The sequence below is a fragment of the Suncus etruscus genome, chromosome 4, assembly GCF_024139225.1.
Source record: "Suncus etruscus isolate mSunEtr1 chromosome 4, mSunEtr1.pri.cur, whole genome shotgun sequence".
Classification (NCBI taxonomy): domain Eukaryota; kingdom Metazoa; phylum Chordata; class Mammalia; order Eulipotyphla; family Soricidae; genus Suncus; species Suncus etruscus.
The window spans coordinates 19,565,381-19,582,086 of record NC_064851.1 but is presented as its reverse complement, the minus strand read 5'-3'; the positions used below and the strand labels follow the sequence as shown (position 1 = coordinate 19,582,086).

Here is a 16,706-nt window from a genome sequence, read left to right as displayed (position 1 = left end):
TTAGCTGTGTCATTAAGCTACTCAGGTAAGCTCCTTCTTCCTTCCTGATGTGTGCTTGCAAAGCTATAAATTTTCCTCTCAGTACTGCTTTTGCTGTGTCCCATAAGTTCTGATAGTTTGTGTCTTTATTGTCATTTGTTTCCAGGAACCTTTTGATTTCCTCCTTGATTTCATCTCGGACCACTGGTTATTGAGTATGAGGCTGTTTAACTTCCAGGTGTTAAATTTTTTCTTCTGTGTCCCTTTGCAGTTCACATCTAACTTCAGAGCCTTGTGGTCAGCAAAGGCAGCCTGCAAAATGTCTATCTTTTTTATTTTATGGAGGTATGTTTTATGTGCCAGCACATGATCTATCCTGGAGAATGATCCATGTACATTGGAAAAGAATGTGTATCCAGGTTTCTGAGGATAGAGTGCCCTATATATATCTACTAGGCCTCTTTCATCCATTTCTTTTTGCAGGTCTAGTATATTTTTGTTGGGTTTCCATTTGGTTGACCTATCAAGTGTTGACAAGCCTGTGTTGAGGTCTCCCACAATTATTGTGTTATTATTGATATCCTTCTTCAGATTTGTCAACAATTGTATTAAATACTTTGCTGGACCCTCATTCGGTGCGTATATGTTTAGGAGAGTGATTTCTTCTTGCTGTACAAATCCCTTGATTAGTACATAATATCCATCTTTGTCCCTTACAATTTTTCTGAGTATAAAGTTTGTGTCATCTGATATTAGTATGGCCACCCCCGCTTTTTTAAGGGTGTTGTTTGCTTGAATGATTTTCCTCCAGCCTTTGATTTTGAGTCTATGTTTATTCTGACTATTCAGGTGTGTTTCTTGTAGACAGCAGAAGGTTGGCTTCAGTTTTTTGATCCATTTCGCCACTCTGTGCCTCTTAACTGGTGCATTTAGTCCATTGACATTGAGAGAAATAATTGTCATGGGATTTATTGCCATCTTTGTGTAGAAGTTTGGTGTGTTTTTTGTTCTGTCTTGTTTTTAGAGTAGATCTTTCAGTTTTTCTTTTAAGGCTGGTTTTGAGTCTGCAAAGATTTTGAGCTGTTGTTTATCTGTGAAGCCGTGTATACATCCGTCAAACCTGAAACTTAGTTTTGCTGGGTGCAATATTCTTGGCGAAGCATTTATTTCATTGAGTTTTGCCACTACGTCCCACCACTGCCTTCTGGCCTTGAGTGTTTCTGGTGACAGGTCTGCTGTAAATTTCAAGGATGCTCCGTGGAATGTAATTTCCCTTTTCGATCTTGCTGCTTGCAGTATTCTATCTCTATCGGTGGGTTTCATCATGGTGACTAGGATGTGTCTTGGGGTGTTTCTACTGGGGTCTTTTTTAGCTGGTACTCTTCGGGCATGCAGGATTTGGTCACATGTTTTCTTTAGCTCTGGTAGTTTCTCTGTGATGATGTTCTTAACCATTGATTCTTCCTGAAGATTTTCTTCTTGGGTCTCTGGAACTCCAATGATTCTGAAGTTGTTTCTGTTGAGCTTATCAAAGACTTCTATTTTCATCTTCTCATATTCTTTGAGTAAATTTTCCATTGTCTGATCATTTGATTTGAGGTTTTTTTCTAATCTCTTCTGCTGTGTAAAGTTGTTATGCATCTCATCTTCTAAAGCACTAATTCTATCCTCAGCTGCTGTTAACCTGTTGGAAAACTCATCCATTATGTTCTTCAATTCGTCTATTGAGTTTTTCAGACCTGTTATCTGATCTGATATTTCAGTTTGGAGTTTTCTGATTTCTGTCTTCATATTCTCTTGATTTTTATTAGTGCTCTGATTTATACTTTCTTTGATATCTGATAGCAACCTCCATATTTCGTCTCTAAACTCCATTTCTGAAAGACTGCTTAGGTAGTTGGTCGTTGTTGGGTCATCAGAGTTTCCATCTTCATTCTCTATGGTTGAAGTTGGTCTGCGTAGTCTCCCCATTGTCTCGCTTACGCTGTGGGTTTTTCTACGTGTTGTGGTGGTACTCATTGGCGAGGTGGAGTGCGCGGCCGCGAAGCGCAGCGGAGCGGCCGCGCTCCGGCCCCCAAACACTCACCTCAGCCGAGGCAAGCCGTCAGGGGATGCCTGGGGAGGCCCCCAAGTGTCTGCCAAGCAAAGAAACCAGCACAATCCACAACTCCAACAGAAAACTCACAGCCCCAGCGAGACACGCCTTGAAGAGATTAATGCTGAATCAGGTCAAAGTTCCCAGGTTGATGCAGGCTGGGGAGGTCCCAAAATGTCTGCCGGGCCTAGGGGTCCAGCAGTCAGCCTGATCTGCAACTCCGGCCCCCAAACACTCACCTCAGCCGAGGCAAGCCGTCAGGGGATGCCTGGGGAGGCCCCCAAGTGTCTGCCAAGCAAAGAAACCAGCACAATCCACAACTCCAACAGAAAACTCACAGCCCCAGCGAGACACGCCTTGAAGAGATTAATGCTGAATCAGGTCAAAGTTCCCAGGTTGATGCAGGCTGGGGGAGGTCCCAAAATGTCTGCCGGGCCTAGGGGTCCAGCAGTCAGCCTGATCTGCAACTCCGGCCCCCAAACACTCACCTCAGCCGAGGCAAGCCGTCAGGGGATGCCTGGGGAGGCCCCCAAGTGTCTGCCAAGCAAAGAAACCAGCACAATCCACAACTCCAACAGAAAACTCACAGCCCCAGCGAGACACGCCTTGAAGAGATTAATGCTGAATCAGGTCAAAGTTCCCAGGTTGATGCAGGCTGGGGGAGGTCCCAAAATGTCTGCCGGGCCTAGGGGTCCAGCAGTCAGCCTGATCTGCAACTCCGGCCCCCAAACACTCACCTCAGCCGAGGCAAGCCGTCAGGGGATGCCTGGGGAGGCCCCCAAGTGTCTGCCAAGCAAAGAAACCAGCACAATCCACCGGTTTAAACATTTTTCAAACGTGTAAATTCCTTCACTTCTTTCTCTTTTGTCAAGGAGACAAACTTTTCCATTGCCCTCTTAGGTTCAGTCATGTGGGCCCACAAACAAGATCAGAGGAAAGGAGAAAAGACTCATGATTTTCGTCAACACATAGAAAATTCACAGAAAAGAACATAAACTCAAAGAAGCAGTAATGAAGTTCATCTACTCTTTTATTGTATTTGGGAAGGGTGTCTTTCCCCAAGCAGTGTTCAGGAGGCCTGGGACACATACCAGTACTGCTCAGCCAGCAGTTCAGTGCAAAGAGGTTACGCTGTCTGGGCCCTGGGGTTCCAGGGATCTGCCCATTGCTCCAGAGCCTCCAGGAGTGTACCCTGTGATGCTTAGAGAACCATGTGGTACAAAGAAACAATCCTGGGTTGGAGAAATGCTTCCCCATACTATCTCCCAGCCCCTCCTCTATTCTTTTAACCAAAGAGTTTGGTCATGTATTTCCAGGGACAATACATTGTGGAAAAGTCACTAGAAATATGAGAGATCCAACAGAAAAGTCAGTACTATTTTAAAGTCTGTTTATGCAAATTTATCTCCAAGTGCCTTTCCTGTCCTTAAGGATGAATTGCTCTTCTCTCCTCCGTACTCCTGAGAGGACTGATAGTCCCCAAAGGAGAGTTTATGCCCTGCTTTTAAACCGATAAGAGAACTGGAGAGGCCTCTGCCTGTAAGTTGACACTTGTTTTTAGCTCAAAAGAATTCTTATGCGACCAGTTTTGGGACAACACCTTCTGATCTCCTCCCATACTAAGGAACCACAGCAGGATCTGATCACAGTTTTAGTGAGTGCAGGAGATGCAGCTGCAGAGTTTCCTCACTGAGTTTAGCTCTTGACCATGGGTGGAACCTTGAATCAACATCGCCAACCCAGATGGAGAAGCATTCCTCTGCTCCGTCATTCATTCCACAAATACAGAGCATCTGTTGCCCATCATCTTATCTCATAGGAAGCAGACAAGGGAGCAAAGGTGGAGGAGGATTCTGGATAGTGTGTGAGGCCAGGAAACCAATAAAATCATCAAATCATCGCAGGCTAGGAGGGTGGGGATTCATTTGCATTCCCAACAAGCACAATCTGAACAAAGAATTCAAGTGCAGATGGTTTCTGAAGGTGATTCCAGGAAATGCTGACCTGGAGTATGTTACTGGGAGGTGAGAAAGGGAAGAAAATAAGGGAAGAAATACAAGGATCTAGGGGGTATGGGGTGCTCAGTGAGATCAAGCAAGCCTCATCATTACCCCCCCCCCTCTTGAAGACAAAGGACTGTGTGTTTACTCAGCAATGGTTGAGGACTCTTGGAAACTGGGGCTCTGATTCCCTGATATCTCTGACAAGCTGCAAGCAGGTCATGTCCATCTGGTGCCCCCAAAATAGCCCCAGGTTGGCAATACCTCCAGAAAGGACTAAGTTCTAGGGGTTTCCACAGAGAGCAGGAAGGGGTGCACTCATGAGTTTTTAAACCAACTCTGGCTTTTCCTAGCTAGAATTCTTTTTCTTGGCAAAGTTGGGGAACCAGGAGAAAAGAGGTGTTTTCTTTTCTCTTTATCTTGTGAATTCATTTCAAAATGTAGAGAAGAGCGTTTGCCTTGTACGTGGCAAATCCAGGATCTGGATTCGACCCTGGGTTTGATCCCAAATGTTCCATATGGTCCCCCTATCCAGGAGCGAATTTTTGAGCGCATAGCCAGAAGTAAACCCTTAGGGTCATCGGTTGTGCCCCCGCCAAAAAAAAAAAAAGAAAAAGAAAAGAAAGAAAAAGAAAAAGGAAAGAACTGTATGAGTGGGACCAAAAAAAAAAAAAAAACCCTTTATTTTTAATTTCTTGAACCTTTTTGGTTATCTTTTTTAGTGATAGGAAGCTTCCTCACTGCCAAACTCTTGAGCCCCTATTTCTGACTGACAAACAAGGACAGTCTCCACGATGGCAAATCATCAGAAGAGATTGTAGGGCCACACCACAGCCATCCAGCCTGCAGAGTTCAGTGATGGCACCTCCTAGGCATCCATGACATCCTTAGTGGCCGGAAGAACTCAGTGGGAGTCAGTACTGCACTTGTCACCAAGCTCTTTTCAGTATCCTCTGTAGAAATCTGTTCCTGTAATGCTTGTGACCTTGACACTGTGGACAATTCCAGTTATTGTGTAGCGTATTCCTCAGTCTGGGTTTCTTCAAGAACGGCCTCTTTTCTGGATTCAAGCTGTGCATTGGGCCTGAAGAGTCACTGAAGACTGCTCTGTCCTTCAGCTTCAGAACAGGAAGTGCAAGGTTAAATTTGTGATTATCCGATCACCTGATTCAGATGGAGACTGTAGACTTTCTCTTTTTCTCTTTGTAATGAGTATGGATGCTGTGGTGAGGCACTTTGGGACTACTTAGCTATCTCGTTCCTCATTGAACGTTAGCCACTCGTTGTAGCAGCCATTGATAAATCCTGGTGGATTCGTTATTAAGTTGATGACTACCGAGCAGTGATTTTTCTAGTTCCCTCATTTTTTCTCCATTTCTGAGTTAGTTGGTTTCTTGCTGTAATACATTTCTCTTCTCTCTGATTATTCATTCAATCACATCTACAGAGACTCATGACTTGGCTAGTCTAGTCAATAGATTTATAATCTGTTGCAAACATCATTTATTTTGATGTTTAATTTCTCCCAGATATGAGGATTAGGAACCCTTTAGACTAGCTTTTGTGCCCTTTGCTATTTTGTCATCATACTTTGAACATTTCCTCATTTTCTAGTGCAAGATGTTATAGCTAGCTTATATTTTTTCCTGCATCAGCTTTGAAGCCATTCATTTTTCCAAAGAACCTTTATTTCTTTTAGTGGAGAAAAGTATTTAGAAACCAAAAGCTGCATGTTAAAGGTTTTGCTTCTTTGGGGGGCTAGGTATTTTCAGGGCTCTCAGTGATTATAATATTTTTTTCCTCCATAGCCATTTATTCATCTATATCTATACATGAAAGCAGGAATTTACAGTATATTCTCTAATTCCAATTAAATACCATAGGGCTTAATCTAATCTTTCACCATGTCCATGTTTGCAACCCTACAAAATTAGGAATCACTAGGAAACAAATCCTCAATCTGTTCACTTATTAGATCACCCCTCCATAAGTAACTAATCTCCTCTTGCCACTGCGGTCCATGTCTGTAGTCATCCTCTTCATCCTGCCAAGATTAAGGATGAATCTTTACCCTATGTCCCCAATTACTATCTCTACATAAAAAACACCCTGTTTACTTGCTCAAGCTGCAAGAACTCCAGCAAGGTTGCCAGAGCACAAATCTCTGCTTAAACTCTCTCTCTCTCTCTCTCTCTCTCTCTCTCTCTCTCTCTCTCTCTCTCTCACACACACACACACACACACACACACACCACACACACACACACACATCTTACTGCCATCAGTTCAATTTAAGGGCTTTAGTTGTGCTATTCAAGAAGAAACATAGATGTGTTATTCAAGAGGGTGCCATGAACTGGAATTATAGCACTGACAATGACTCCTGTCTTCATTTGGATTCTACAGAAACAATATGTGAGGACAGAATAGATGTACACATAAATATACATGTGTATGTGCAGCTTACTCAAGAAATCCATCCTTTCAGGTAAAAAAAAACAGAAGGGGTAAGACACCAGAAAACCATACCAGGGAAGAAGTAGCACAGGACCAGGGACAAGTTACTGGGTCTTGCAATGCTGTCTTAACTACTTCCACTGCATACATTTTCTCTTCTTTGTAATGAACAACGATTTCTGTTCAGGGTACAATTGACTAGGGGTCAAGAAACTTTTTCTCCAGAGACAGGTGGTAAACATTGTAGACTTTGAAGGCCATGTAATGTTTACCACTTAACTCTCTCCTCTAAGCCAGCACAGACAATATGTAGGTGAATGAGATGGTTGAGTTCCTAGAAAACTGTCATTACAGAAATAGATTGTGGCTGAAACAGATCTGTGAGTTGCCTCCCCTGCCAGACTAAACAAGTAGTCACTTCCTGAGAGATCAATTTATAAAGGGCCCCTCTAAAAACAATCATAATCTCTTCCAGTCCTTTCTTGTTTTTCAAGCTTTAGAGAAAGAAGGTGATTCTGGGAAATGAGAACAATAGTTTAAATTTTTTTCCCACTTGGGAACTGGATTCAGGGACAAACTGACCCATCAAGGGCTCAGATCTCTGCTAGATCTCCCTGCCTTACAGTGCAGGATGGACTGAAATGGAGAATTAAACGTAAAGGCTTAGAAATATGACAGCATGACTTATATAAGCACTATTATGCCCCTGCCTTGCAGTATACAAAAGCATTGATTCAAAATGGATCAAATACTTGGAAGAGTTAAAATGGCAATAGTATTATAAGAAGACCGAAGTGTGACTCCTGGATTAAGCCGTGTTTCATGTTTCACAAGCAATCAGAGAAGAAATAGTACATGGAGTTCATCAAAACTTAAAACTATTTTATGTCAAGCAACACTGTGATGGTTATTAGTTTCATGTCCATGTGGTGATACTAGAGCATAGTTTGCAGTCATTTACACAAGTACTTGCCTAGATGTTGTGCTGAGGCAATTTTGTAGATGAAGTTGACATCTATAGTCAGTTGGATGTTAAGTAAAAGAGGTTTCCTCCGGAAGATGGGTTGCTCTCATCTCACTACTTGAAAACCTAAGATTGATGGGAGAAGGTAGGGTTCTGCCTCGAGACCATCATCAATCCTGTCTGGCTCTTCAACCTACAGGCTGCCCTATGAATTTCAGACTTGCTGGTCCCTACAATTGCATGAGCCAAATTCCCTCTCAACAAAGTAAATCTCTTTGTTATTTCATCCATTTCTCTAGAGGACTCTGGCTGATATAGACGTTGTCAAGAAAGTGAAGAGACAATCAAAAGACTGGATAAAAAATATTTACAAATCATGGGCAAGGGAGATGGCTCAAAAGGCTGGAAAACAGTCCTGGGTTGGATTCCCATTCCCTGAGCATTACAAAGAGCTATTCTTGAACTACATAGGGTATGATCCCAACACCTCATTAAGTATATATGTATGTATGTATATATATATATATATATACAAATCATATCTCTGGTAAGTATCCAGAATATATGAACCTTCAGTATTAAAGTATGGGGACTCTTAGTACTCAACAATAAAAAGACAAATAGCCCAATCTGTAAATGAGTAAAGAGTTTGAATGGGCATTTCTCCAAAGGAGATCTACAAATGGCCAATAAGTACATGAAAAGATACTTAAGATCATTAGTCATTAAGGAAATGCAAATCAACGCCAGGGCTACCACTATGCACCCGCTAGGATGGCTGTCATTTATAAAACGGGAATGTGAAAAATAATAAGAAATGCCAGGGAAGCAGGGAATATATTGGGGATGTTAAATGTAAGAACTACTGGGATAAGGGGATTATAAGGTCCTCAAAAAGTTAATCATGGAGTTCATATGAACATATAAGCAATTTCACTTCCACATATAGAACTTAGAGAATTGAAAATGTGTATTTTCCATGCAAAACCTTAAACACCTGACTTACAGAGATGCCCTGTTAGATTCCCAGAATTTCACTGTTCCCTAAACCCTTCCATGATCTTTCCTAAGCACTATGCTGGGAGTAGCACCTGACTACAGCCAGGTATGGTCCAAAACCAGAAACAAAAAAAGCAACTTACACAGTTTTCAAAACATATTCAAAGAGACTGGAGAAACTACAACAGGTAAGGTGATTATCTTGCAAGCAACCAATCCCAGGTCAATCCCTAGTATTGCATATGGTCTCCTGAGCACTGCCAAAAGTAAATTATGAGCAGAGCCAAGTGTGAAAAAAAAAATCCCCCCAAAAAAATCACAATTAAAGAGGAAAAAAAATTCCCTTGGAGGGCCATGAAATGCAGGTGATTAAACACAAGGTCTGGCACATGTTAAGTATTTATTCTACCATTTGAATTCTCTCCCTAGCCCAGCATATATAGACATACTGCTATCAGCTTTTGTAAGTCAAAAAAAGTATCTATTTTGCTTTAATTTTTTGAAATAAAATGATATGAAACTTTAGCTGATCGATTCTTTTTGTTTTGTTTTGTTTTTGTGTTTTGGTTTTTGGGCCACACACCCGGCGTTGCTCAGGGGTTACTCCTGGCTGTCTGCTCAGAAATAGCTCCTGGCAGGCACAGGGGACCATATGGGACACTGGGATTCGAACCAACCACCTTTGGTCCTGGATCGGCTGCTTGCAAGGCAAACGCCGCTGTGTTATCTCTCCGGGCCCTGATCGATTCTTTTTCTTTTAGAATTTTGTAGGTGTCATTTAGTTGTCTTCTGGGTTGTAATGTTTTGGTGAAAAGTTCACTCCTGTTATAATCTTCTATCTCCTTTGTATAATTTATTCTTACTCTTTGAGTGCCTTTAAGATTTTCTCTTGGGCCAGAGTGATAGTACAATGATTAGGGAGCTTGCCTTGCATTCAGCTGACCCTGGTTCGATCCTTGGAATCCCGTATGGTTTCCTGAGCCACTAAGAGTGATACTTGAGCACAGAGCCAGAAAGTATCCCCTGAGCACTGCCAGGTGTGGCCCAGAAAGATTTCCTCTTGATCCCTGATTTTTAGTGGTTGTGATATGACAATAGAGTGAGCTTCTTGTATGCATTCATCTTTTAGACGACTATTGAAAATCTGTCTTTCTGAATTTTTACCTAGTTTGAAAGTATTTTGGTCATTAAAATTTTAATTTTCTTCCTATTATGGTTTTAATTTTCTTCATTGGCTGGTTCCTCAATTACTTGTATGATAATTCACTAAATAGTGATTCAAGGCCACCGATACTGTTTATTTTCTTTTTCTGTGCATTTTGTTATGCATAGATCCTATGGTTGTTTCCAATTCACAGATCTTTTCTTCTACAGTGTTCACTGCTGATCTCATTCAATTTTTTTATTTTAGTTTTTGGAAGATTTGCCATCCTCACTTCCTCTTGCTTTAAGATCAGTCAGTGCTGTCTGTTTTCAATATCTACAAGCCAGCTGCTAAGTATATATTTTTTTATTCTTAGTGGTTAAAAGCAGAAAGGTAATTCTGCTCCTCTGTACCTTCCACCAACTCCACCTTATTTGTGGCCAGCAATAGAATTCAAACATGTTTTAAAACCACCACATTGAACTTGTCAGATGAGAATTGAAAAGTGAGTTATGGTAGATTAATTGGCTTTTATTAGGAAAGAAATGGGTTCTGCCCACTCTAGGACTTTGGTTTTGTTGGCCATGTCTGAAAATGTGAAACCAGAGCAGTTTAGAACAAAACTCAGGAATCTTCTACAACCTCCTCCCCAGGTTGAACAGATACCAAATTATACCCTTTATGAGTCTTATCTGTCTTCTTCTACATTCTTAAGAACTGAAGAAGTGTGGCTGTCAGTTAGTAGTGAGAATTCCCTTGGTAGTCATCATTCCTGCTTGCAGGTCTGATTATGTCAGTGCTAAATGGCTTCAGGGTTAGGACTGGGCTAGAATTAGAGTTCAGGCTTCTGTTTCTGCCCTCCTTTTGTCCTGTTTGAGCAGAATTTGTTTGCTTGATTTTCCCCCTGTTCAACCTAAGATACCAACCCCTTTTTATCACACCACCAAATGTAAGTGACTTTCAGTGAAATACCTAATAATCCTGACTTTCTTATCTTACTAATGCAGGGGATTAAACTGGTGATAGAGATAGAGAAATCAGACGAAACCACCAGAGTGTGGCTGCAAAAAGTGATCCTAACATTCACAGTCACAGCATCCAGATCAGTGCCTAGATCTGATGGGTACTGGAATCCTTGCTGCTGCTTTGTGTTGGGCCAGACTGCTTGGGTCCCAGAACCTAAAGTCTTTCTGAAGATAGGGCAGAAGTAAAAATTTAAGACAGATTAGGATAATCTGGGCCTCGATTCCTTCCACACTGAACCCAAAAAGAATCAGTGGAATATGAGCTGAGTTAAATTCTGATCCTGGCTTCTCCACTTGTAGCTTTGTGACTTCAAATTAATATTGTAAAAATAACTGTGCCTGTATATATGTATGTATGTATGCATATATGTATAATGTATGAGTATGTATATATGTGTGGATGTATGCACTCTATGTATAATAGTGCATCATGTATGATCTTGTCTATGTGTGAGTGTACTTGTGTGTATCCTTAAGTCCTTAGAGATTTGCCTTGGGCATACACATTGATGAACTTAGCCCCTTTTTTTTAAGTGTATTGAGGTCTTAAAAGAGACTCTGGGTGCTGACTTTTGGAAAAATATTGGTTGCTTTAAAAGGAAAGATGTTTTAGGAAAGGTGATCACCCAGACTGCCAGCTTTACAGCTTATGTGTTAGAAAGGCTGTTGATGGGGGAGACCTAGGCCAGTCCTCTGTCTTCAACTTCTCTGCTAAAGTTTATTTAATCAGATGGGTGCATTCAGAGGTCTCATGGGCACCAAGCATGCGGGCTACCTCCCACCCTGAGTCTGCAACAAAGAGCACGCTTCCTAATGGAAGGAGGGAAGCTCATCTCACTGACTAGTTTGTTTGCCTGTTTTCTGCAAAAAACACTTGCAAACATGGAGAAGGTAAAATCTATATCTCCACTGGCTCCTATCTAAAGCAGCCAGCTGGGATGCCAGCCAAATTTTCTGGGCTAGAAATGAAAAGGGAATATTTTTTCCTCATGTCTGCATGAAGCTGTCTGCCTTCAGGCCTGTGTATTCCATAAGGGTCACTAACAGAGCTCACACTTTGTGAGTCTGGGGGAATCTCAGTCCTAATTCCAAATCTTTTTTTTCCCTCCGTGTTATTAATGTTTTTTTTTTTTGCTTGTATCAGTGAAGATTTCTCTGGAGGTGCCTACTGACAGAATTATTTTGGATGAAAACTACCCCTTACCATTGGTGGGGTGTAGATCTATTATATCCTCTCTCCGCCACATAAAGGTTGATGATCAAGAAATTGAAGATCATGGGCCTGTGGTTTTATAATTCCTGGCAAAGAAAAGAAAAGTAGATTATGTTCAATTGGTTTCTCCTAAAAGGCTTGGTCATACCAAGAATAAAAGATTTTTGAAAGGCAGCAATTATGGAAGGATCCAACACTCTTGTTATTTGCTGTCTGGTTGGCCAGGGCAGGTCTAGGAGGATAAATTATGGGCATCTGAGTGTCTCTGCCCTTTGTTCACTTACTGCCCGCCTGGCCACTCTGAGGTTGTGTCTAGCCCCAGCGTGTGACTGAGAAAATGTGTATGTTTGGCCAAATAAAAAGGCTTCCCAGCTCAGAAAAAGCCTGGTTGACTCTAGAATATGATGTCACTCATTTCTTTCTATGCTGTGTAGAGCTTTTAGTTCATAAAAGTTCATAAAAAGACTTCTTCACTTTGTAGAGAATGTAATAAGAAAGATTCTTTTCAAAATCATAGTCCCTAATCCTATTTAGCATGACTCCTGGGCTCAGAACTCAGCTTGAGCACAGCATTAAAGAAACTGAAAACAGTTTGTTCTCTTAAGTACAACCACCAACCTCTGCCTTTGTGGACCGCACGAGCACATAAATGGCACAGATTCAATTCTATAGACATTGTCAAAGAGTCTCTGATTGCTAGAGCTGGATGGAAAATGTTTGTGCATTATGTACATGCATGCATGAGTTTGTGTGTGTGTGTGTGTGTGTGTGTGTGTGTGTGTGTGTGTGCTTCTGTGCATGCACCTATTAGGGAAGAGGTACAAGAATGAAATATAAACAAAATCTTATGATTGCCCTTTAAGTCTCTTCAGAAGTCACAAACTGCCTTGAAAATACTGAAGACTAAGGCAACCAATAAGTTGACACCGGCCTTTCCTCTTAGTTTCTACCTTTTACACACACCTGGTACTCTCCTTTTTCTACCTTCTCCACTCAAGTTGACACTCCCTTGTATCACCAGAGGACTTTTTCCCCTTATGAAAGGAGAGGTAAAAAGGACACCCATAGTCTAGGGTCTATCTTCATGACCCTGGAGCTTCCCCTTTCTCTTCTACCACTTTCCTATTCCTCCACTCCCTATACCCAACATATCACCTATATTCCCTGGAGGCACAGCAGCCAAGCAACCGAAGGATAATGAAAGCTGCTATCTGGAAACCAGTACCAAGAAAAGCTGATATAATTTACTATCATGGTCCTTGACGTTTGGCAAGCAAAGACAGGGTGGAGAAAAGGAGAGATGGGGAGGAGGGCCTCCTCTTCCGAAGCTTCTGGAACAAAGAGAGCAATCTGGATGGCTTCCAGTCAGTGATCACAACTTTCTGAGTGGCTATCTAATTAGCGCCTGCCCTGATTCTGAGCAGGTTTCTAAGATATAAACAGGGACGCTTGGCTTCCCCTCAACTTCAGTTCATGGACTTTCAGGTCCATCTTCATTGCCACTATCCTGATGCCAGAGGGTGTTTTCCCCACAGAGTACCATTTGCATTACTGGTGTTTGGAGTGTGGCTTAATAATGTGCTTGACATCCCAAACGCCCCAGGATCACTTAAGAAGAATCATTAGTTTTCTGAGGTTGATGAAGGAAGGAGGGACATGCAGCCGACAACAAATACTCTATTTATCCGGTTTTAAATTTCTCAGCAAGCAAACTCTACTTCCACATGATCTTGAGCAAGGAGAATACCCTGTATCAGCTTTGATCGCCTCACCTGTAAAGAGGATTAATAGCGTGAATGTTCTGCAAGAATCTGCGACAAGAGTGGTACTTGGTAGATGTTCAAGAAATGGCACACGAGGATGATGACAATAAAAATGACAATGATGGATAATGAGGGCCTTCTAAGTATTTCAGAGAAGACACAAAAAGCCTAGGATATAAGCACCCTGGTCACAATGGTGACAAGATGATAGAAATAATACTTACTTTCCCTTGGTGCTCTTGCTACCTAGAATGAGGAAAATTCAACAACAAAATATAGAAAGAGACTTTCAGTGAATAAGCTTATGCACTAGTCCCTTCTGTACATGAAAAAATAATAGTATTAATTGCCTGAGGACAAAATAATTTTATAAAGGTCATTTACATGTGTTGTCTCATTGGCACATTCCATACTGCTCTATGAGGAATTTGTTAGTATTGGCCTCTATCTGCAAATAGAAAGAGGAAAATATATCTCAAAATAATAAGAATCTTGGGGCTGGGGAGATAGTATAGGAATTAAGGCAGTTGCCTAGCACATGGCTAACCCTGGATTCATCCTTGGTACCCCAAGCAATGCCAAGCATGATTTCTGAGCAGACAGCCAGGAGTAGTAACCCCTAAGCATCTCTGGTTGTCCAAAACAACAATAAGAATCTTGCATAAGGTCCCACAATAGTCAAGTATAAAATGGTCATATTTTGAAGATGATTTTGAAGCCTGTAATATGTGTCCTTCCCACGGTATAAACAGGGTCTTCCAAGCTTTTTAGGGAGGATATGAACAGCCTAGGTAAGTCTAGTACTCAATCTTTATCAATTAGCAAATTAGGGCCATTTCCACCACCAGGGTTGACCTCCCTCCACCATAGTTCCCAGCATGCATCCTATACCTGCACCCTTAGCCCCCTGGACTGCTAGTGTAACAGATCCACTTTGTGTTTAGCTTGTTATAGTTTGAGTCTCTTGATTCTATTGTCGTTAACTTTGGTTTAGATAGAATTAAAAAACTTAGTATTTTTGCTTTGTTTTGTTTTTATTTTGATCAAATCCAAGTGTGTGCTGGCCTTACTCTTAGTTCTGTACTCAGTGGTCATTTCTGGGGGTTTTAGGAGACCATACCCATATGCAGTGTTGGAGATCCAACTCATGTCACTGTGACATGCAAAGTGATTGCCTTACTTGCTGTACTATCTTTCTGGCTCCAAAAGTATTTGTTAAATACTACAAAGTATTTTTGATATCTCCCGAGTCAAAACGCAATGACTCCAAATAACAATGTTTTTTTCCTCTTGTGATCCTGGAAATTGAGAGAATGAAGATTGTTTGACTCTGTGATATCTGGACTGGACTGCAACTCTAGATAAGGCTGGATGTAGCAGAAAACACCCAGATGATTCAGCCCAGGCTCAACTATTGTTGGTTAGTAGCTAGAACTCAGTAGAAGAAATTCTACTCCCTTCCTCATGATCTCTTTCTGATCTTGAGCCTTTCCCAGCTAGAGAGCTGCTGAGTTCTGAAAGAAGGGCAAGTTTTAGAACAAGGAGGAAAGAGGCTACTGATCCCATTGAGTTAGCCTTTCAGGTCTCCATAAGCCAGAAGACATTCTGGAATGAGTCGAAAGCCAATTTGGGTGCAGATTGAATCCAGTTTCATTCAGCATGACTACCAGTTATTTGATAATGGCAGGACTTATTGAGCTGCAACATATATTGACATATTGTGCTTTACATGGGAAGAACAGCAATTCCAGGGGGAAACTGCCATTGTGGAGAAGCTAGCCTTTCATTCCAGAAAATCCAGCATAGTATCCGAGCACAGGACCATCAGCCCACTCCTGATAGTTGCATCATCAATATGGTGGTGGGTCATATCAAGGTTAATGAAGACCCCCTCGTGGGGTTCCACCAGATGTTCCTATTAAAGCAGATGCTTGGGTTTGCACCAATGACATGTTCAGGCTTGCCCTATACAACTTTGGCTGACTTCTTCCCTGCAAAGCACTCATGCTGTTTCCTCCTCCCTCCAATTTCTTATGCCATTTGCACACCTCCATATGCTCCAAATATCACACACACACACACACACACACACACACACACACACACACAAAACAAAGCCAAAGTGGGAGTGGGGGAAGTGCCCTGGTATTATGCATGATGTTTGGATGCTAGACTAGTTGCATCTGACAGGAGAAGTTTGTGTTGAATCAGCACATGCCTTGGAAAGACTTAAGTAATACAAAAGATTGTCTCTTGCTTTAATCTACTGAAAAGTTTCTCTGGTGCCCAAAGAAAGCAACTGCCTCTTGCCCAGATATTGATTTGTTCACATATTTCAATGTCTCATGATACAGTAAAACCACAAAACTTCTCTTAACAGTTCAAAAAAAAAAAAGAACAGAAAGGAAAGAAAAGCTTTCAATTCTCTTAAGACTTGGACTTCGACATCACATGCTACATATTCTATTGCTTAAAGTGGGTCCAGGGCCAGCCCACACTGAAAGCGAACAGAAATAAGCTTCAACTCTCCAGAGAGAATTGGGAGGAGAGGCAATGAGGACGGGAACTTTAATATTAGACACAGTGTTTGCTGTTTTGTTTGCAAGCATGATTCTGAACTTTCATGTAGCATTATCTGGTTAAAATAATTATAAAAATTATCACTGTAGTTGTGTGTATGTGTGAACTTTATGCCTTACTGGTGTCATTCCATTCTCACTAAAAATATAGATGACAGAAATCACACACAGACACAGCCTTCTGGGGAGAGAAAAGGGCCATCTCAGCTATACAAGCCTTTCTATAAGAAAGAAATCTTTCCCCCTAACTCCTTCCTCCCCAGAAGATTTTCCTCTTGACCCTCATTGGCCAAGCTTTTGTATGCCCATCCTAAGCACCCCAGTGGTAAAAAGGTTTTTATAAATGGTGTCAGTAGGATTTGCCCCTCCTAAAAAGTGTTGCTTTACTGTATATCACACTGGGATTGGTAATTCTGAGAGTTCCAATTCACCCTACCTGGCTATCTTGTGAGCTAAAGGGGTTAATTTTTTTGGCTTAGAAAATCACT

General features: G+C 41.5%; 1 pseudogene; it reads left to right on the top strand.

Moving 5' to 3' along the window:
• Positions 1-15,249: 15,249 nt before the first annotated feature.
• Positions 15,250-15,622, top strand: LOC126006646 (nuclear transport factor 2-like; annotated as a pseudogene).
• The last annotated feature ends 1,084 nt before the right edge of the window (positions 15,623-16,706 follow it).